We start from the raw sequence: 22,936 nt of genomic DNA on the forward strand, positions 1-22,936 counted from the left end.
GTGGGCGCTGAAGGTGGAATGGCCTGAAGAGCATTCAAGAGGTTGACAGCAGAGGGGAAGAATCAGTTTTTATGCCTCGAAGTTCTAGTGGAGATATGTCACCTGGCATTGCTGTAATTGTAAAGGCTACATCCACTGCAGGTACTTTCAACCAGCTGTTAAGTCGTGTTACACTTACAAATTGTGGGACCTACATTTTGTGGATTTACTAAGAACATAAAAGCTAAGAAGAATTCTAACAGTTACCAATCTGACTCGTTGCTTCATTGGTAAGATGAACGATTACTAAACACTTTAGGATGCTACTAAACTTTTTGTCTTGTTTTTCATTGCATCAGTTTTAGCCTTCGTGGCTTTCTGTATAAGGTTTTGGTCAGATTTTAAGAGTGAGTTGTATATTTGCTATTTAATAGGTGATCAAAACTAACAGCTGTGGATGGTCCTGGAGAGAGGATTTCTCTAGCTTTGGAATATCTTCTTCTCCTTTGGAATGAGTGACAACCATCAGCAGAGGGTCATCAAAAAAAAAAGCTCACAAGTACAATGGTGTGTCTTTGTGTGTGTGTTTTGAAAGTTAAAATTATCGTTGATATTGAAAACATGCTTCTTTCATCCCAGAAAACTAAAAAACAATAGCCAAGCTCTGGCCCAGTTTTATCATTTTTGCCAGATGGACTTCTCAAAAATAGTGTTGCTTGAATGTGACTATATTCAGTTTGTGTAACTTCAGCAGACCAGGTCAAAATGCTCTGGATTTAAAGTATATAAAATCTGAACACCACTGAACCAAATTAAGAATTTTCCCCCATGCAACTATAGTAGCCAAATTTAACAAAATGGAAGACCTGAGGTTTTTTTTCTGTAAGAACAAACATATGAAGGAACTTGTGTACCTCAAATTGCCCACTGATGAGGACCTACATTCCTATATCCATGGACAATGACTGTGGGGTTCACAGTGGAGGGAACCAGTGATGATCGTAATCAGTTAATTATGATTACGCACATTTTCACGTAAATTTTCGCAATTTCGCCTATACGTAATTACAATTTGTACATCTAATTGATTTTGTATAATTATTTGTAATTTCGCATAAAATTTTGTATATTGTTCGCGTAATTTTGTGCTGACTTTGGCAGTGATTAGCAAAGCCCCCATACATGCTATTGACACCAAACTTTCTACATATATTAAGGAGAACGGTGGGTAAAAGTAAAAAAAAAAGAATTTTCCAAAAAGATTTATCTTTGCATTTTTAAAATCGATTTTCTCAAAAACTACAAGGTTTTTTTGAAAATTCTTTTTTTGAGTTGTACCCACTATTCTCCTTAAAGAGAATCTGTATTGTTAAAATCGCACAAAAGTAAACATACCAGTGCGTTAGGGGACATCTCCTATTACCCTCTGTCACATTTTCGCCGCTCCCCGCCGCATTAAAAGTGGTTAAAAACAGTTTTAAAAAGTTTGTTTATAAACAAAAAAAATGGCCACCAAAACAGGAAGTAGGTTGATGTACAGTATGTCCACACATAGAAAATACATCCATACACAAGCAGGCTGTATACACCCTTCATTTTGAATCTCAAGAGATCATTGTGTGTTTCTTTCCCCCTGCATCTCTCTGCACTAAAGTTTCAGGCTGCTCGTTTCTTCCTGCAAACAGCTTTGCCCTTGTCTAATTCCTCAGTATGTGAAAGACCAGCCAGCTCAGAGGACGATTTATCCAGCTTGTAAAAGATAAGAGAGAAGAGAGAAGCTGCCCTAATCTAAATAATACACAGGCAGTGTGCATAGAGGGGCCTGGAAGGGGGAGTTCATAGCAGAACCACAACACTGAAGAACTTGGCAGCCTTCCAGATACAGGCCGACAAGTCTGACAGGGGAAAGATACATTGATTTATTACAGAGACTGTGATAGCAGAAAGTGCTTCAGTAAGCCAGAACACATTAGAATAGCTTTTGGAACTTGTAGGATGATAAAAAAACAGGATGCAATTTTTGTTACGGAGCCTCTTTAACATAAGTAGCAATTTTGGTGTCAATAGCATATATGGGGGCTTTGCCATTAACCACTAAAATCGGCACAAAATTAGGTGAAATTTCACGAAAATTACACAAAAAAAGTTAAATTATGAAATATTACTATTACATACAAAATTAATTACGATTTTCCCTGAAATATTGCATTACGATGCGTAATTGCAAATTTCGATGCGAAATTTTGCATATGCGAAATTTCGGCCCACCACTGGAGGGAACACCTATTACGCAGTCTCCTCTCTTTTCTCCACTACTCCTGTGCAAGCACACTGTTCTTTTCAAATGTGTCTCATGGATGGAGATTCATGAGAACAAAAAAACTGGCCTGCTTGCTACTAGTTCTCTTACCCAAAGCCCCTCCCTAAATGTTTTCACTATTGTTCTTCTGCCATTGATGTCGGGAGAACAGTGCTCTTCCTCCTCCTGTGATTCCTCCTCCTGGTTCTCTTGGTCCTATGATTTCATATGCCTATCCCTGAGTCCAAAGAGTATTTATTTCAATAGGAAGACAAAAAGGATGGTGTCAGTGATGGCTATACTTACAGGAGGCCACATTGACTGAACATCTGAACGCCACATAGTCCACCAGATATTTCATGACAGCTCTATTTAATGGAAGAGCCACTGCAGCATATACAAATTTGAATTCCAGGGACATCACAAATAAGGTGTTCTGGAGGTAGGTTTGTTTGCTAAATGTTCATGAAGTGAGTACTTACAGGGTTAGACCATTGAAAATGAGCCTAAAATTTCCTGCAACTATCCAGCAGCTGTTCTAAGTCAGTGTTGCTGCATAGGATATGTTGAACTACCACATTTTTCCCTTAGGGGCACTTGTGTGAATTTTCACAGGCACAGGTTAGATCCATTGTCACACACCTCCTTACTTACTTTCTTGATCTTGTGCAAAGTCAATCACATTTCAATTTATGTCTTCAGAGGCCACAAACAGCTCAATGCATCTGTGACAGCTATCAGCTAGGCATGTTATAGCATTGATTTGCTTATGCAATGCTGTATGTGTGCTCATGCTGAGCATGGACAGTTCCTTGACTGCTCTGAGTAGGTGAAAATTGTTGCCCATGTTTGATGGAAAGCATCGACTCCTGGCTTGCAATACTGGCAATTACATAGGGGGAAAATACTTACTGGGTGATTAAATTGCCTAAGCAAGTTCTTTACCGCTTAGTTGGGTTACAAGCAGAATTCAATTAGGTGACAGTCCCATCTGCTAATGTTAGAACTCACCGACACTCAACATTGGTGAGTTAGGGAATCGCATAGAGTTCATTATGTTATGCATCAGAATGCACAGTCTGAGGGAGGGCTACTTTGATAGCACTGTGTAATCTCTACTCAGCGCCACAAGCATACAAGAGACACCAGAACAGTGGCATTACAAGAGGGGAGAGGGCGGTGGGTGTGGTCCGCACCAGGTATCACTGCAGGATGGGATGACACCCGGGACAGATTTTTCTTTCAACACCAGCAGATAATAGGGGTGGGGCAATGGGCGGTTAAAAGGGCAGAGCTATGGGCCGCTGGCAACAGGCTGGAGCTACAGTCGGCGGGCTAACATTTGAGCCTGCAAGACCTTGGAAGGAGAGACCAAGGAGCGGAGGAGGAGAGAAAGACATGAGAAGCTGGCTGATACAGGTAAAAATGGCAGGGAGGCTTCCTGCTGGTGTGGTGCCAGAGCTGGGGGAGTGACTGACTGCTGCTCCTGTTATGTGGCTGCTTTCTGTGCTGCATGTTCCTAGGAAGCTATAACCTGTGCCACAGTCTCTCCCCCACATATTAATAGATTTCTGCTTAAAAATAAATGACAGTGGGCCTCATTTGACAAGTCATCAAGTGGACAGCAGGCATCAGCAATAACACGGGATCCTGGCAAGCTAAATTTGACTAGATTTTTTAAAAAGTTACAAAACTTTGTGTTGTGGGTAACATGCCCCTGCACACACATGCAAGCACAGTTGCCATTAATTTAACTACTTACTGCACCAGGTGCAGTATAATCACGCCCCTGGGAAACTTCCTTTGAAGTTCCAGGGCCCGCGAAAGTTAGTCAATGGCAGCGGGAGGCCACCACCTGTTCCCGCGCGCGGACGCACATGCTACCGTTACCGCCGGTTAGCCTTGGACATGAATGAATGGGAACGCAGTGTATGGCACCATACGTTGTGCTAGGGAAATATTTAAATGTTGCAATAACCAGGACAAATGGGCAAATAAAATGTGTGGCTTTTATCCACAGTAGAACGTCTTATTTTAACACTATAATGGCCGAAAACTGAGAAATAATGAATTTTTTTCCATTATTTTTTTATTATTCCAATTAAAATGTGTTTAGGATAAAATAATTCTTAGCATAATGTGCCTCCCAAAGAAAGCCTAATTGGTGGCAAAAAAAACAAGATATAGATCAAGTCGTTGTGATTAGTTGTGATTAAGTTATTGGTGAAAGAATGGGAAGAGCGCTGACAGGTTAAAATTGCTCTGGTCCTAAAGGGGTAAAAACCCTCAGTGGTCAAGTAGTTACATTTTTCATTTTTTAGATAACATTTTTTTCGTGACTTGACTGCGAGAAAAATATTCAAAGTGTCATATTTTCAAATATCTTTGATTTTTTTAATGTACTTGTTATCGAAAAAAAATCTATATTTACACTGCTTGTTTGTGAAAGTTAAACTTGTAAATGGCTTAAATAGAACAAAACACATTTAATCAAAACACATATAAGAAAGGTCTGAAATTAACTCACCCATCAAAATGAAAGTAGCATTCTGCATGTAGAAAGGCATGCATGAGAATACAACATAGAAATGCACTATTATTCAATTCTACACAAAAAAAAAAAATCCAAATTCTTGTCTCATTCTTGGTAAATTGCATTTGATCATATTGATTTTACAAGTTCTTCCTGTGAAACCAGCAAGTCATTTTTTGACGGAAGATGACATAGGTGTCTCCCAAAAGGTAATAAGACAATGTACGAGAGGCATTATTGTGGAATAAAACATTTCTCAGCTTTTATTTACATTTGAGCAAAAAATGTGCAGTCCAAAATTATTCATACCCTTCACAAAATGTCATAGTTTGTCGGAAAATCCAAAGTTGTATAGTTCTATACTAAAGTTCTATATCAAATAGTCCAAGCCTTCTGTGTCAGTTTGATCTACTGCAAGCACACCTGGGATAAAACCATTATTGTATAGTAGTAACTGGTGAACATTAACACAATATATTTATGTATGTAATCTTTAGAAGCATCCTAAAGCATAGACATACATAGATGTGAGTACTACTGAAGTATTCCAGCAGGATTAGGGATAGATCGATCATCTTCATGGCTCAGGAAGTATTAACTGTCTATCAGATTGTGTTTCTGTGTTCCTGGGGATCTATCTGTTTTTGTAAGACATGTCAAGCAGTGCAGCAAAGGGGAAGAGCACATTATCCAAATAATCACCTATTAACACTTTCTCTCCAGATAACAAGATGCCGAGTCTTGTCTCTCTCCAGACAGGGTTTATCAGCTGATAGCAGCTCTCCAATGCCCTGTGAGAAACCCTTACCTATTCTTGCCATGGCCTTATTCCTTCCATTCTAAAAAAGAAGGGGGGCACTACACTGGAATAGCAGACAATTTAGTTCACACAAAGTGACCTGTCTCCAACCTTTAGAAACCACACACATAGATGGGACATTTGGGAGTCACTAGTATTAAGAGATGCTTAATCTTGTCGCATTGATTGCAGCCCACGTCTGACACATGTTGAAGGTCAGTATGCTGCCAGTCATGCTGGGGTTAAGCTCTGTAGAGATAGTCACTATGTTTTTCTCATGCCACCATTATATCTTTGTCTTAGGCAAGTCCAGGGATGCAATGGTATTAGTGCTTGGGCTGATGGGATTACACATGACATGCCTATGGTGTTCTTTTATACAATGCCTGAACTATGTACTGCTCACAAAATAAGGAATTATGATTTTCTGTATAGCTAATACTGTATCTTTGCTTGATTCAAAATTATGCCTTTTTAACTAGCGTTTAAATGCATTTCATAATATACCTTTCATATTTTTGGCAGGTAAAGAATATAAAAGTAGTAACATATTAAAATATTCCTTATTAGCTGCTATTATTTACAGAAATGTTGGTCTCCTTTTCAAAATGTCCCTGAAAGGGGGACCTGAATTGAGAGGGACATGAAGTCTGACTTGGTTTATTTAATTCTAAACAACTCCAGTTGCCTGACTATACTGCTGATTGTCTGTCTCTCATACATTTAGCCATAGACCCTGTACAAGCATGCAGATCAGCTGTTTCTAAAAAGAAAAAAAAATCAGACACAATTAGCTGCATGCTTGTTTTAGGTGTGTAATTCAAACATTATTGTAGCCAAATAGATCAGCAGGACTTCCAGGCAGCTGGTATTGTTTAAAAGTAAACAAATATGGCAGCCTTAGGGCCCATTTACACTAGAAGCGCATTTCTGAGCATTTTGTGATTGATAATTGTTTTTTAAAATCACTCCCATTCATTTTCATTAAAATCGCGGCAATTCTTCTGCGATTTTAATGAAAGAGAAAATGGGAGCGATTTTAAAAAACGCTAATCAATCGCAAAACGCTCAGCAATAAGCTTCTAGTGTGAATGGGCCCTTAATATAGCTCTAGCTTCAGGTTCCCTTCAAAGGACAACTGTAACGAGAGGGATATGAAGGCTGCCATAGTGGCTGGATAGTGTAATGGATAAGGGCACTGCCTTTGACACAGGTGACCTAGGTTCAAATCCCGGCTCTGCCTGCTCAGTAAGCCAGTATCTATCCAGTAGGAGACCTTGGGCAAGCAAGACTGCCTATAGAGTGTGTCCTAGTGGCTGCAGCTCTGGTGCTTTGAGTCCGCCAGGAGAAAAGCGCAATAAAAATGTTCTGTGTCTATTTCCTTTTAAACAATAGCAGTTATCTGGCTTTCCTGCAGTGGTGTCTGAATAACACCAGAAACAAGCATGCAGCTAATCTTGCCAGATCTGGCAATAATGTCAGAAACACCTGATCTGCTGCATGCTTGGCTAAAAATTATTAGACGCAGTGGATCAGCAGGACAGTCAGGCAACTGGTCTTGCTTAAAAGGAAATAAATATGGCAGCCTCCAAATCCCTCTTGTTACAGTTGTCCTTTAAAGTCCACATCCAGGTTGAGATCAATACTACACAGCATAGTTATAGTTTGCATTATCTTTACTCACCTCTATGAAGATCATGCTCTCCAACATCATTGTGAATCCAGAGAATGAAGAGGGCTAGAGGCCACCAATTTCAAAAATAAATTTCTTCTGTTATAAAAGTTTTACATTTTCACATTCAACCACACTCACATCACAGGGAAACATCACAGTGAAAAGACAAATTATTTCTGATAACTCACCAGTCTGTGGAATATAACATTTTTCAAAAGAACACTTTACGGTAAGATTTTCCGTGTGATTTTGCGACCCGACCGTTTTTGCGGCACAATTCTGCACTCGATTCTGCGCTCGATTTTCTTATCTTAATTTGTTTTTCTTATCTTTTTCCATTCACTGCTATGAGAAATTGAGCGCGGAAACGATCGGGAGCAATATCGGACATGACGGATTTTATTAATCGGATCCATCTATCACACGGAAAATCGTACCATGTGTATTAGGCATACGATCTATCTGTTTGTGCAACTGTGATAGCTTGCAAGTAGAAAGAAGAGGGTCAGTTTACAGCTGTGCAGTAAAGTAAAGATAACTCACCAGTAAACAAATAGGGTTCATTACTTTGCAACTTATCTGTGCCAGTGGTGAGGATCCAATCAAATAGGGCAGGTGTGGTTCCAAACAAATGTAAAATGTTCACAACTTATTGCATACCTAGATAGGGACAACGGCTAAAAGTGAGCAAAAAGCCATCTTACTAAAAAGAGATGCTAAATATGATTTTGACATCTTAAAAAAGAAGGTATTTGCAATAATTTAGCTTTAAGTGAGCAACTGTGGTTCCCTTGGTGCATCACTCACAAATATGAAAATCATGTCTTTATGCACCTGAAAGCCAGGCTCACATCCAGAACCATTTTTTTTAACTTTCTGGTCCTCATCAGTGCATGGCATGGATTGTTATGGTTCTATGGGCTAGGGCTTGAACCAGTACTATAAAATACGCAGATAGCTCATGGTGACCCAGAACAACTAGGAGTGTAAATGGGGCTAAAATAAACAGAAAAGCCTTCTTACTAAAAAGCGATGCTAAATATAATTTTGCCTTCCTAAAACTGAAGATGTTTGCAACAATTCAACTTTAAGCAAGCAGGTGTAGTCACCCATAATGCATCACTCCCAAATATGCAATTCATTTGTTGTAATTCATAGCGCCTAATTTAAAAATTTGCCTCACCCATAATAATTAAAGCTAAATACATTTAAAACATTACACATTTCCTAAACATAGACAGCAACTTAACATTTGTATCCTTTTTTTAAATGTTAGAAAAGTCATTTGTTGTTTCCTAAAGTAATTTTTCATCCCATCTCTTTATATGACACATGACACATTGTTTAAACTGAATATTTACACAACTGATATACAGTTAAGTGAAAAGATCCTTTCGTACCCCCAAGAAGGTTAGACAGTCTGAAAAAAGATAACACTAATTCCACCTTTGAAACCTGGGTTAATTTTATCTTATCCTTTAAAGGAAAAAAATGGCACTTAGGGGTTGAAATGATGGAAGAAATACCTAAAACTGTCATCCATATCAACCTATATGATAAAATATGTCTTATTTTGTTAAAGATAACTTAACATTTGCATAGTAAATTGCCAGCTTTGTGTAATAAGATAGTACAAAGATCATGTATAAAAACAGAAACTCATTGCAGCCCTTCAGCTATGAGCTGTCAGCTATTAGACATTAGATCACATCAGGAATTTATAACTTTTATTGGTGAAATTCATTATTGAATTGTGCAAAAATCTTTCACCACATAGAATAAGTTCTGTTCATGTTGATTACTCTACAATTGAAAAAGAACCAAAAGTAGGTGAAAAAGTACTGTCAAAATTATTGTATTTTGCTTACCTGTGGCCTAAACACGTGTGTGTGTGTGTGTGTGTGTGTGTGTGTGTGTGTGTGTGTGTGTGTGTGTGTGTGTGTGTGTGTGTGTGTGTGTGTGTGTGTGTGTGCTCTATTGAGCAAAACTTTGACCCTCTACATCACAGTCAGCAGTCACATTATTGCCAAACACACTGCTCTCACTGCTGGAGGCCCGCCCCCCCTCCCTCCTCCAAGCAAGGTCCTTATGCCATTTCACTCACTTTCACTCACTTGTCTGCCTACACTAATTAGTTAAGGGACAGCTGCTTCCCTCCACCCTCCTCCCTCCACCCTCCTCCCTCCACCCTCCACCCTCCTCCCTCCACCCTCCTCCCTCGTAGGACATGTGGCGGCTAGTAGAAACGTAGTCTTAGAAAAATTACCTCCAAAATTGTGTTTTCTCCCTGAGACAAGTGATTAGAGGAGAAATAAAAGGCTAATTTTGCTCATGATCGATCAAGCCCTTTCTCTGGGAACTGCATGGGTGTGCCAACCTGATAACCAAGGTTTAAAAAAAAAATTGTGGTGCTAAAGACTTATTTGTGTTTTTTTAGCTGTAGATTTTGATTTGGTACAGATATTTGAAGTATTCTTTATAAAGATGACTCTCATCTATTTGTTGCAGTAGCTTATCCAGTGACAATATTTGTGTTTATTTTTTGCTACCTGTTTTTAGCTAAATATTGTAATTGGTCTGTATTTACATCATAGTGAATCATAGGACTGTCTCCGGACTTGCTTTACATTCTGCCTGTCTCAGAAGGCAAAAAGCACCCACTAACTATCCTTGTGTGTTACAACATACTGGTAAATTAAACATCAATAAAACCCAAAACTGAACAAATCAAAGTAATGGTGATGGGTATGAATGATAAATATGGCCTTTGGAAATTAACAATTTCAACTATGAAACTGGTTGTCCAACTCTGCTTGTCAGCAGCTTTGAAGCTATCAGTACAGACTTCAGACCTTTCATGCCTCTAACCTCCTGTTACCAAACTTAGGTCTTACAGCTACTCAACGTTTGTGTCCTGTGACTATAAGTCCCACTACCCCATGTAAACACATTATGGCGTCTATTCAATTCCATTTTTATCCTAAGTTTTCTCCTAAGTGATCATTTTTCATCTTCTGTTCAAACTAACTTTTCAGCACTCTGCAATTGAAAAAAATGACCCCCCCAAAAAGTTAAAAAAAAGTAATGCCAGCATTATTCTGAGTACTTTTTTGCCTGCAGGTGGCTTAAAAGGCATTTTATTGATGACAAGGTGTGGAAAATATAATCTAGGAGAAAAGGGGAATTGAATAAGGGCCATTGTTTCTACTACAATGCAAGGATGCTGGGAAATGTAATCTGTTTCTATATTGGGTATCACTTGGTCACAGCTGATTGATCATCTCACCAGAAATTAAATGTTGCCTATCTAATAATATTTATCATAACATATTTTTTTACACTGCATTGTTTCAAACATTTAGACAAAATTGAAGGTTAATGAGAACCATAAAAAAATAAATAAAAATAAAACACACTTTTTTGAATTATTACTACATTTATTTAAGAAGCAATGTTATTCAACACCTACAGCACCCATGATAAACATCCTCATTCATTTTCTTAAATCTGCTTAATAAAAACCTGAAAGCAATTTTTTTTCTATAATAATATAGTATCATAAATAGAAAGCCATCATGAAATGGCAATCTCTTGTAATTACAGTATCTCTTGTAAATTTTAGCGTTTATCGATGTTGCTGCTTTACCATACTTTTGTATATACATCTGGTGACTTTCACATAAAACATCATCATGAAATAAGGTTTTACAGCAAACATATAATCCCAAATACTGGTACTTAAACACATTGTAAACTTGCTGCAGAGAAAGAGGATGCCTACACCTCCTCTTCAAACACCCTGCATCTCTGCTGACAACTTTGCCACTTTAACCACTTGATGACCCAGCCTTTACATCCCCCTTAAGGATCAGCGCTGATTTCGCAGATCTGTGCTGGGTGGGCTCTACAGCCCCCAGCACAGATCAAACACCAGGCAGAGCGACCAGATCGCTCCCTTTTTTCCCCACTAGGGGGATGATGTGCTGGGGGGGTTTGATCGCTCCTGCCTGCGTGTGGCTGGCGGGGGGGGCACCTCAAAGCCCCCTCCATGGCAGGATTCCCCCTCTCCCTCACCTCCCTCCCTTCCCTGGAGATCGGAGGCTGCACAGGAACTGATCTGTCCTGTGCAGCCTCTAACAGGCTCCTGCCTGTCATGTGACAGCGATCCCCGGCCGCTAATTGGCCAGGGATCGCTGATCTGGTACAACGCTGCTACTGTTAGCAGCGTTGTACAAATGTAAACAAAGCGGATTATTTCCGCTTGTGTTTACATTTAGCCGGCGGCCCGCAGGCTATTCACGGAGCCCCCCGCCGTGAAATGACGCGAGCGGCTGCTTCCTGATTAATTAGCCTGCAGCCGGCGACGCAGATGTGCGTCGCTGGTCCTGCAGCTGCCACTTTGCCGACGCGCATTATGAGTGCGCGGTCGGCAAGTGGTTAAAGATAAAATTAACTACAGTAGTAATGCCTTCACCGTTCAATCTTGTCTTCCTTTTCAACTTCATCATTGGCCTCAATTCACTAATCAGTTTAGACTAGTCTACAGATGGTTTTTCGTCTACTAGTGGTTTGGTGTAATGTTTTAGACCTGTTTTTACACACATCACAGAACACCTCGATGGCCCTGACACCTATGCCAGAATCCTCCTCCTTGACTTCAGTTCGGCCTTTAATACAATCTGCCCAAACATTATATAGGACAATCTGGTACAAATTGGTCTTGACCTCACTCTGTGCTCCTGGATCAAGGACTTCCTCACAAACCGGACGCAACTGGTGAAGCTTGGTAACTGCTCCTCACAAGAAAGAACCACAAACACAGGCGCCCCGCAAGGGTGCGTACTGTCCCCAATCCTGTTTTCTCTTTACACAAACAGGTGCACATCAGCTGACGACTCTGTCGAGGTTATAAAATTTGCGGATGACACCGCCACCCTTGGACTTATTGGCAGCGATGGTGAACTTGCATACCGGAATGAGATTGAACGCATCTGCAGGTGGTGCAAGGACAACCAGCTTGTACTCAATGCAGCAAAGACAGTTGAACTGATAGTGGATTTCAGAAGGCGCCCTCCGACACTCGACCCAGTCTCCATTGAAGGCACCAACGTCTCCAGGGTGTCGAGTGTCCGCTTTCTAGGCGCCACCATCACCAAGGACTTAAAGTGGGCTGAGAACACCTCCAAGGTCCAGAAGAAGGCCCAGCAGAGGTTTTTCTTCCTGAGGCAGCTAAGGAAATTTGGGATGCCGCAGGAATTTATACTGCCACCATTGAGTCAATTCTTTGCTCCTCCATTGTCGTCTGGTACACAGGCACTACCGCGAGCGACAGATTTAAGCTTCAGAGAGTTATTGATACCACAGAGAGAATCATTGGGTCACCCCTTCCACCTCTGGACCTCCTACACACCTCCAGACTGTGGTCGAGAGCAAATAATAAACGGAACGACCCCTCTCACCCACCCCGGCAGTCGCTACTTTGACTGCCTGCCATTGGGTCACCGCTACAGATCCATCCCCACCAAGACCACCGGACATCTAAATACTTTCTTTCTCCAAGCTGTCCGCTTGCTGAACTCGAGTCACCACCCTCGCAAAAAACGCTAGTCATGCACTGCTGCCCATATTATGTTGTATCCTTTTTAGTAATGCTTGTGATCATGTTGTAATCTCTCTGCTGCCTAAACTATATTGTATTCTATCACATTCTTTCCTATACTTTGTCTGTCTAATTGTCTTTTTATTTGTTTGTATAACAAACCTTCCAGGCTGTGTGTACCACAAAAAATTCCGGGTGCGATGTCTGTCGTACTCGGCGAATAAACTGATTCTGATTCTGATTTTTAGACCTGGTCTAACATTCAGTAATTACATAATTCACAAAGGCAAACAAGGAGTGACAACGCCCACTTTTTTGGACAGAGATTAAACCAGCTGATTTCTGTAGGTAAAGTAATTCTGTGAGATATTTTAGATGTGAGGATGGAACCTTTTTAATGAATTATGCAGGAGTTTAATTGTATCCAGAGGAGAGCTCATCAGAGGAAAAGGATGTCATTCATAGCTACTAGCTTGTGAATTGCATCTTTTGATCATTTCCCCTGCTTTACCCACCTAATTACCAAATGGTTTAGACCAGGTCTAAAAACAGGTCTAATACATTTGGTAATAGTGACTTCCAATTTGATACAATTGACCAAACCATCAGTAGACTAAAAACCATCTGTAGACTAGTCTAAACTGCTTAGTGAATTGAGGCCAATTATATCTTCTCACTAACTGGTTTCATTTTTCTAACTAATCAGAAACTATCCTTTCTAAAATCTAAGGCCAAATTTACTACCTGGTCCCTATATTCCACTTCTTCTTACCTCAATCTTGGTCTCTTCATTCTCTTTCATTAGGGATGGTCGGAAATGTTGATTTCCGATTCTGCAGATTTCCACCAATGCCGATTACCGATTCCACGGATTTCCGATCAGTTTCCAATTTCCGAGTACTGTTTTTTTGGTCATTTTTTTGCATTCTCTGATTGGCCAAATACTTCCGAGTTGTCTCTGCATTCTCTGATTGGTCATTGCTTCCGAGTTCTGTGATTATGCTAAAATGCCTGCGTTGGGATAATGCAGTATTTCTACAGAAATCCTATTTCCAAGTTCGGATTTCCGATTTCCGAGTAGTGTTTCTTTTGTTACTTTTTGCATTCTCTGATTGGCCAAATACTTCCGAGTTGTTTCTGCATTCTCTGATGGTCCATTGATTTCGAGTTCTATGATTGGGCTAAAATTACCGAATTGCAGTAATGCAGTATTTCCGCAGAAATCCGATTTCCGAGCTCCGTTTTCCGATTTCGGAGTTCCGATCGAAATTCAGATTACCGATCGGAAATTCAGAAATGTCAATTCCGCGAAATCTGAATGATCTATCTCTCACATCTACCTTAAAATGTCTTTATCTAATTATCTCTCAACATACAGGCTTTTTCCCATCCACCTTCACACATCCTGTACTCTAGAACTTAAGAAACCATCTCTATACCCTTCATCTCCCTGTAACTACCAGCCTTTCTCTTTTCTTAATAACTGGAGGGTAGAGGCACACAAAGATAATTAAATAATTCAAAATAGGAGAGGCAATATAATAGCCAATATGACTTGGTAGAGGTTAGAAAAGTTTACTGTACAAAAATAGGACCAAAGTGTTTTGCAAGCATTCCCTACCCCCAGGTCAATAGTACTCCCCAAAAAGTGTCATGTGGCTTTGGATTTCAAAAACAGGCGCCTCTAAGGCATTACGTTTTGTATATAAGGCCCATAGTTTTAGCATTATAGTAACATTCAGCAACTATACGCAGGCAGTGACATTGTTAGGTCAATTAAATGAGACTGTGTAATCCAAACAATTATTACGATGCCCTGAATGGCCCTTCCAATCCATAGTCCTCAATAGTCCAGCTTTTTACATGTGGTGGCAAAGTGATATGTGATTCCCCTCCAGACTGAGCAAACTTGAGAAAGAGTCTTTTGCAGAGCAACAGATCACATGACTGCTGCTGTTTAGCACAACAGTGAATAAAGAATACAAGAATAAAAAGTATACTAGACAAGTAAACTCCTTATGTTTGGGTGGAACATAAAATTATGTCTTGTTTAGAAAAACATTAACTTTTTTAAATTTCTTTTTAAAACATAATTTTATTCTTTGATTAAATTTATGTATATTTTTTAGTAAAAAAAAATATACAAATAAAAAACAACAACTCAACTCAACAACTAGGGGCAGCACGGTGGCGTAGTGGTTAGCTCTCTCGCCTTGCAGCGCTGGGTCCCTGGTTCGAATCCCAGCCAGGGCACTATCTGCAAAGAGTTTGTATGTTCTCTCCGTGTCTGCGTGGGTTTCCTCCGGGCACTCCGGTTTCCTCCCACATTCCAAAAACATACAGATAAGTTAATTGGCTCCCTCTAAAATTGGCCCTAGACTACAGTACTTACACTACATAATATAGACATATGGCAATGGTAGGGATTAGATTGTGAGCTCCTTTGAGGGACAGTTAGTGACAAGCTATATATATACACTGTACAGCGCTGCGTAATATGTCGTAATATATAAATACTAAATAATAATAAAAATAATAATAATAACTCAGTGAGTGGTGGCTGTGCTGAAGTTACAAAACACATAGATCTGGAATATATATATATATATATATATATATATATATATATATATATATATATATATATATATATATATATATATATGTATATATATATATATATATATATATTAGTGAATTACTCAGCAGCACCAAAATGGAATGCTGATACAGTTTTGCACCCTACTCATAGTCAACTGCTTTCAAATTTTCCGCTTATTATTATTGATACATTGTAAAAGGACCACTATAGCGAAAACCGTAAAAATTTAAATAAATGTAAACACATACAAATACGAAGTACATTTCTTCCAGAGTAAAATGACCCATAAATTACTTTTCTCCTAAGTTGCTGTCACTTACAGTAGGTAGAAATCTGACAGAACCGACAAGTTTTGTAGTAGCCCATCTCCTCATAGGTGATTCTCATGGTTTTGTTTAGTTTCAAAAGCACAACTGCCACAAAAGTGTGCAGCGAGAAGGGAGGCTGGCCAGCATCATTGTATAAACACCTTTTCATGGAATGTCTTTATTAAGAATAGAAGCCTTACTGAGAATCCCCCATGAAGAGATGGACTAGTTCAAAACCTGTTGGTTCTGCCAGATTTCTACTACCTACTGTAAGTGATAGCAGCATAGGAGAAAAGTAATTTAGGGTGCATTTTACTCTGGAAGAAACATACTTATTATTTGTATATGTTTACATGTATTTTATATCTTAATTTTTCGAGATAGTGGTCCTTTAACTGTGAAAAAATATGCAATAATAGGTAAGATCAGGAATGGCACATTCCTCTTTACACCACTGTAGCAGGAAACCAGGCAGCCCTCTTGCTGTGGGGATATCAGATTATGTGATTCACTGGAATTGTGATTAAATATACATATAAGAAAGAGAACAGATGAACAACAGATTGGCAAACTCTCCCAAAATAACGCATACAAGACTGTGAGCACAGATCAATCATTTATCGGCATTCGGCAGCCCGGAGTTTTGAGATTTGCTCATTTCTGATCTTCAGCTTGTCCAAGCCAAACAGTGTTGGTTGTGAGCCCAGTTGTCTTGAGTCTTCCACGCTCTAGGATTTGGATACACATTTCAGCTATGCGCTGTGTATACATAGTTGTGGGTGTGTTTTTATATAGAGCCCAAACATTTCATTAAAACGGCCATGCTTATGAAGTTAAATTGCACATCCTATGTTCTCATTTCACCCTAGGCCTGTACAATATGTATACACACATATATGTTATGTTAGCATATAGTCATCAAAATCTCTAATGCCAAAAATAATACACTGACTTTGGAAAATTAATTTTCAGCATAAGGTTCTGCCTACGTTTTAAAAATATGTTTCCTTCTCTATTTCAATAAATCACCGAGATGCTTTAATATTTCTTAAGGGAGGAGCATGCAAACAGGGATGAATTGTATATAATGGACGGAGAAAAAGCTTCCCAAACCCAACTGGATATCTGAAATAAATACATGTAGGAGTTACATTTCCCCTTCAGGGAACTTTATTATGTGCTCATCGTGTTAATAGAAAAAGCAGGGAGGGAGAGGGTTTTTTTGGAAAACAGGAACATAGAGATTGATAGAAAGGAGAAGGGACTAGAAAGGAGTAGAATAAGAAACTGATGAATAGAGAGTATGTAGGAGCGCAATCTCACTTAGTCAAGACCTAAACAAGCTCTAAACGGAGGGATGGCAGAGGATTTAGGTGTTAAGAAATGTGAAGGATTAACTACAAATACATTATATTTAATATGTACTCTAAGACAGAGTTCCCCAACCCTTTTGTGTTTCCACAAAACATGCACTGTTGTTGGGCCTTGGTATATATTTCTATATGCATATGGAGCCTACTAAGATATCTATGATATCTATGGGCTAAAGCTAATTGGAGATTAAGTGATTCTGCAGTTCTGGCTTTGTTTTGTTATAAAAAAAAAAGTCAACAAATCGAAAGGGTCTGCAGGCCTCACAGGGATCATATCAGTAAGGCAAGGGTAGCTAAAAGGTTAATTAATTAGCAGTGGTTTGTGAAAGAGGAAGTGTTGGGAAGATGGAATGTAGCGTGCTGCAAATTGGTGAGAGGTACTAGCGACAAAGGTGAATCAACACTCTCTGCAGTCACTAACAAACAGGTTCAGTCTCGCCGGCTCAACCTTGCTGAACAGCTAATGTGTTTATTTCACATTTTCTGCTATATGCGTTAAGAGGTGGGATTTCAGAGGCATGCATATCTCTGACAGCTAAGAAAGGGGTTTAAAGGGGTTTAAAGTACTTAAAGATGAACTTCAGCTTAAACAAACATACTGTCATTAGGTTACATTAGTTATGTTAATTAAAATAGATAGGTAATATAATCTCTTACCCACCCTGTTTTAAAAGAACAGGCAAATGTTTGTGATTTCATAGGGACAGCCATCTTTTTGGTTGAAAGGGGGTGACAGAGAGCATGAGACACAGTTTCAACTATCCTGTGTTCTGATCACCCCTCCCAGCTGCAGGCGATAGGCAACGAGAACAACAATATCAGAAATCCCATCATGCTTTGCACAGCATCAGGGGAAAATGCCCAGGCAGATTTCTTTGATGGGGCAGAGCTTAGCTTCTGTGCAGCTAAAAATGAGGCTTGGGTAAGAAAAACCAAGTTCTGATGCTGTTAAACTGTTAGTCTGGAGGTTCACTTTAAGGTTGTTAAATGGTGTTTGTGTTTATGATATTGTTCCTCACTTCCTGATATTGTTCCTCACTTCCTGCCCCTGGATGCTGCATGAATTTTGATGGCTTTAGTATAATCCCATCAGATCTGGAGGCGTAAATGTGGGAAAAAAAGAAATAGGAGTTGCAACTCTTTCAAACGCTCTACAAAAGTTTTTGTCTCTTGCTGTCCCCGTTGGAGAGAAGAATCTACTTCCTGTAGGGAAAATGAATAGAATCCTCTAAAACATGGACATGGATCTCCATTAAAACCCCAAACTATTTAAAGTTATAGATAGAAATTTTGTTCCTGGAATTGCATTTTTATTTTTCTGCATCTAAACAAGTAACTACTACTATTCCACATTGATTAGCATGGAAGTTGCGGTTCTGGTCAGCAATGTGGAAGGCTGTATCATATACTGCATGTATTGTAGTGGGCTTAACTAAGCTCATGCAGGGAGAACTTCAAGCAATCTCTGGCATATGCAACTAGTTCTTTTAAAAAAGATAAGGCACTTCTAGGCAATGGACTTTCCCAAACATTGTACTACTTTTGATGAAGTGCAAACCCACCCGTAATTTGTGGAATTAAGAAGAGCAATATCCAATGTTGCTGGAAACATAGGAGTGGCAGAAAAGAGATATAAATCCTTGGAAAAGTACTGAGTTTAGTTAGAGGAAGACAGAAAGCGTGGAGAAGATGGATGAGGAGGACTAGAGGACTGAGAAGTACCATATGTGTACAGGTATCACTCAGCAGAGTAGAGAGTGCAGCTAACACTACAAGTTCTGTAACCATCTGTTCTCCATCTCCCTGCTCCAGTCTCCATGGTCACATCTTACAAGTCTGTTCTTCACTTCATTTTCAACTGAACAAAACACTACCTTCACTTTCAAGTGCAAACTAAACATGTATTTCTGGTGTGCAGATGCCTTGTGTTGTGCGTCATTATATGAACAAAAAATAGTCGCCTCAAAAAATGCCTTTACCAGGCCCTAAAATGACATCCATATATTGCTTTGTAACATGACAAGATGTGTTTTATAATGGAAACAAGAATGAATCTATCCCTCCCTTCTGTCTTGGTGGTACCTGACTTGTAGCAGCCCATCCGCTCTCATGCTCCTCATTTACCCTAACCTTCGTGTTTTTGTCATTGCTTTGTGTGTTTCCTTTGGATGTCACATTCAGCTCCAGAACTTCATGTAAATAAACACACACACTTATGATATACTCTAAGTAAGGATTGCCTGCCATCCACACATTCTTTGTTCTGGACTATTTATCATGAATTCATCTGCAGCACGGTCATTTTATGTCCAGTGTATGTAAAGAAATGTATTTTGTGCTTGTCATAGAATATCTCTATTAACTCTATGTTCTTAGGTGTATTGGTTTAGGTGACACCTTTGCCTGCATGTTACATGAGTCAGTTTGTAGTGTACAGAGGCTGAAAGAAAACTAGTTCCTGTGCAGACAGTAGACAACTGTAGCCTCACTTACTGTGCCTATAAAAACATCTACCTTCTTGTCACAGTACACTGTATTGTGGTGGTGACATTAAAGTTAATACTTACTGTAAGGTCATTCCTTAAACTTACAGCTCGTATGGTCCAAACCCCTTTCTCATGCTGTATCTTGGTGTAGCAGTAACAGCTGAATGACCCATTTATATTAATTAAGCAAAGATGAGCTACAAAACTGTGCTTTGATCCATAACAACTTTATTTGTCTTGTAAATTGTCTGTAGAATGTTTATCTGTACAGGTAGTTAACGAACGAGATAGGGACTGTAGGTTCGATCTTAACCTGAATCTGTTCTTAAGTCAGAACATTGTGCCATCTCTGTCCCCTGTAACTCCTCTGTGCCCCCCTGTGCCTGCATTGTCCACCAATATGTCACATCTGCCCTCTGTACCTGCTTATCAAAGTTTAAAAGCCATTTTTTCTTTGAATTTTTTAAATTCTACAAGTCCAATTTATAAAAAATGTTTGACTTGTTCCCATGGAAACACAGAATCCATGCCATTTGTATCGGCGGGTCGTTTGTAAGTCGGGGACTACCTGTACAGCATTATGGAATATTCTGGTGCTATATACATTTTTATTATTAATAATAATCATGTATTTGTAAATATTTGTATTCTGGTTGAAAGTACTATTTCAAGAATATCAAGTGTATAAGTTTTAAGAGTCCATGGCCCATATCAGTTAGACGCTAGTATCATTGTACATAATTGTGGTAATTCTAGAATTAAGGGAAAAAGAGGGAGATGGAATAAAAGAGGGAAGAGGAAGGAGGGAAGACCGTATTTCATCAAACCTTATTTGCTCATGTGAATCAAATTGTGGATTCCTGATCTCAGCCTTTCCTATCCTCCGTTTCAAACTTCCCAGGAAAAAATCCCTTGGGCACAACTATCCTCCTTAAAGCATACCTGAAATTACATGTGACATGATGAAATAAACATGGGAATATAAGTAATGTAAGCCTACTTAAAACCTACCTGTGTCCACTTGTTTGCATTGTAAGTGTTAATAGAGCCGCAGTGTATTTAGTTTTATCTGAGTGAGCAAACACTGCTGATAAAAAAGACATATGAAAAGTTTAAATGCATGATAGTTTGCATGGCGTTAAAAACACTGGCACCGTAAGGCATTGGGGTGAGCACTTGCTTGTACATGTGAGCATGTGATGTGTTACACAACTCATGAAAAAGAGGCCTATTTCAGTCTGGATAGTGCAGCTTTCCAGTGCTGTAGTGTTGCAGCCAGTAGTGTGAATGTACTCCTGTGACCTGAACTAGTGTCTGCCTGTTGCCTTTCTGAATGTTGACCCTGGTCTGCCTGACTTCCCAATCCATTACCGACCTGTGCTTTGTCTGACTGCACATTTGTGTACCGACCTCTGCCTGCCTGAGAACCCACCTTGTTGTCGACCTTCAGCCTGTCTGAGAACCCGCTCTGTTGCTGAACTCTGCCTGTACAAGAATTCGCACAGTTGCCGAATCTCTGCCAATTTCTGGACCTGACCAGTCACTGAGTCATTGCACTACTTGACTCAACCTGTGGGAATGCTGTTGGACCTTCCATGCTTGGTCATCACACCACTGGTTCCTCAAGTGCTCCAGCCCCTTGCTCACAGGAAGTCCCTATCTCAACTCCAGGGCCCCCAGTTGGCGAGTCGAAAGGGTTGCTGCCCTCTTCTTTAACCCAGGTATGTGATACACAAGGAGAACATACAAATTCCAGATATGATATTGGCTTTCCTGGGATTTACAATTATGTGCAGTATGCATGTGTGTGTGTGTGTGTGTGCAGTATGTGTGTGTGTGTGTGTGCGTGCGTGTGTGTGTGTGTGTGTGCGCAGTATGCATGTGTGTGTGTATGTGTGCAGTATGCATGTGTGTGTGTGCATGTGTGTGCGTGTGTGTGTGTGTGTGTGTGTGTGCGCGCGCAGTATGCATGTGTGTGTGTATGTGTGCAGTATGCATGTGTGTGTGTGTGTGTGTGTGTGTGTGCAGTATGCATGTGTGTGTGTATGTGTGTGTGCATGTGTGTGTGTATATATGTGTGCAGTATGTGTGTGTGTGTGTGTGTGTGTGTGTGTGTGTGTGTGTGTGTGTGTGTGCAGTATGCATGTGTATGTGTGTGTGTGTGTGTGTGTGTGTGTGTGTGTGTGTGTGTGTGTGTGTGTGAGTGTGTGTGTGTGTGTGCAGTATGCATGTGTATGTGTGTGTGTGTGTGTGTGTGTGTGTGTGTGTGTGTGTGTGTGTGTGTGTGTGTGTGTGTGAGTGTGTGTGTGTGTGTGTGCAGTATGCGTGTGTGTGTGTGTGTGTGTGTGTGTGTGTGTGCAGTATGCATGTGTGTGTGTATGTGTGTGTGTGTGTGTATATATGTGTGCAGTATGCATGTGTGTGTGTGTGTGTGTGTGTGTGTGTGTGTGTGTGTGTGTGTGTGTGTGTGTGTGTGTGTGTGTGTGTGTGTGTGTGTGTGTGTGTGTGTGTGTGTGTGTGTGTGTGTGTGTGTGTGTGTGTGTGTGTGTGTGTGTGTGTGTGTGTGTGTGTGTGTGTGCAGTATGCGTGTGTGTGTGTGTGTGTGTGTGTGTGTGTGTGTGTGTGCAGTATGCATGTGTGTGTGTGTTTTTGTGTATATATTTAATTCCCAATAAATATTTAGTAGAACCCACCTCCCCTTTTCATTTTTTAATTCAAGAACACATGAACTGAGAGTGATATGGAGGCTGCTATATTTATTTTCTTTTAAACAGTGTACATTGTCTGGCTACTCTGATTATTATCTGCCTCTAATACTTTTAGCGATAGTCCCTGAACATGCTGCAGATCAAATGTTTCTGACTGAAGTCTGGCTGGATTAGCTGCATGCTTGTTTCAGGTGTGTGATCCAGGTACCACTGCAGCCAAAGAGATCAGCAAGACAGTCAGGCAACTGGTATTGCTTAAAAGAAAATAAACATGGCAGCCTCCATAGCCCTCCCGGTTCAGGTGTTCTTTAACCACTAGCCACTTCAGTGGCAGTATATCTATAACCCGCGGTTGCTCTATAACCACAACAGAGTCATAGATATTCTAATGGCCGGCGCATGTGACCCCTCCCCAAACACACACACGTGGCAGTGTACTAGTTCACCAATCAGTGAATGGGAACAGTTCCCAAAGTGCCGGTATCAGTGATCGCTGGCATCAATGAGATGCCTGCAGTCACTGTAATACCAAAAGTTACACAGCCATGCATTATTTCATGTTAGCGTACTAATAG

General features: G+C 40.0%; 1 long non-coding RNA gene across 9 annotated transcripts in view; it reads left to right on the forward strand.

The window, feature by feature from the left end:
- Positions 1-22,936, forward strand: part of LOC137521055 (uncharacterized) — a 523,185-nt gene that overhangs the window by 466,903 nt on the left and 33,346 nt on the right. For all 9 annotated transcript variants that reach the window (XR_011022005.1, XR_011022012.1, XR_011022007.1 and 6 more), the window contains one exon: positions 414-546. This is a non-coding gene — a long non-coding RNA (uncharacterized lncRNA). The remainder of the gene's footprint in view (positions 1-413; positions 547-22,936) is intronic.

This window comes from Hyperolius riggenbachi, chromosome 1 (assembly GCF_040937935.1).
Source record: "Hyperolius riggenbachi isolate aHypRig1 chromosome 1, aHypRig1.pri, whole genome shotgun sequence".
Lineage (NCBI taxonomy): Eukaryota > Metazoa > Chordata > Amphibia > Anura > Hyperoliidae > Hyperolius > Hyperolius riggenbachi.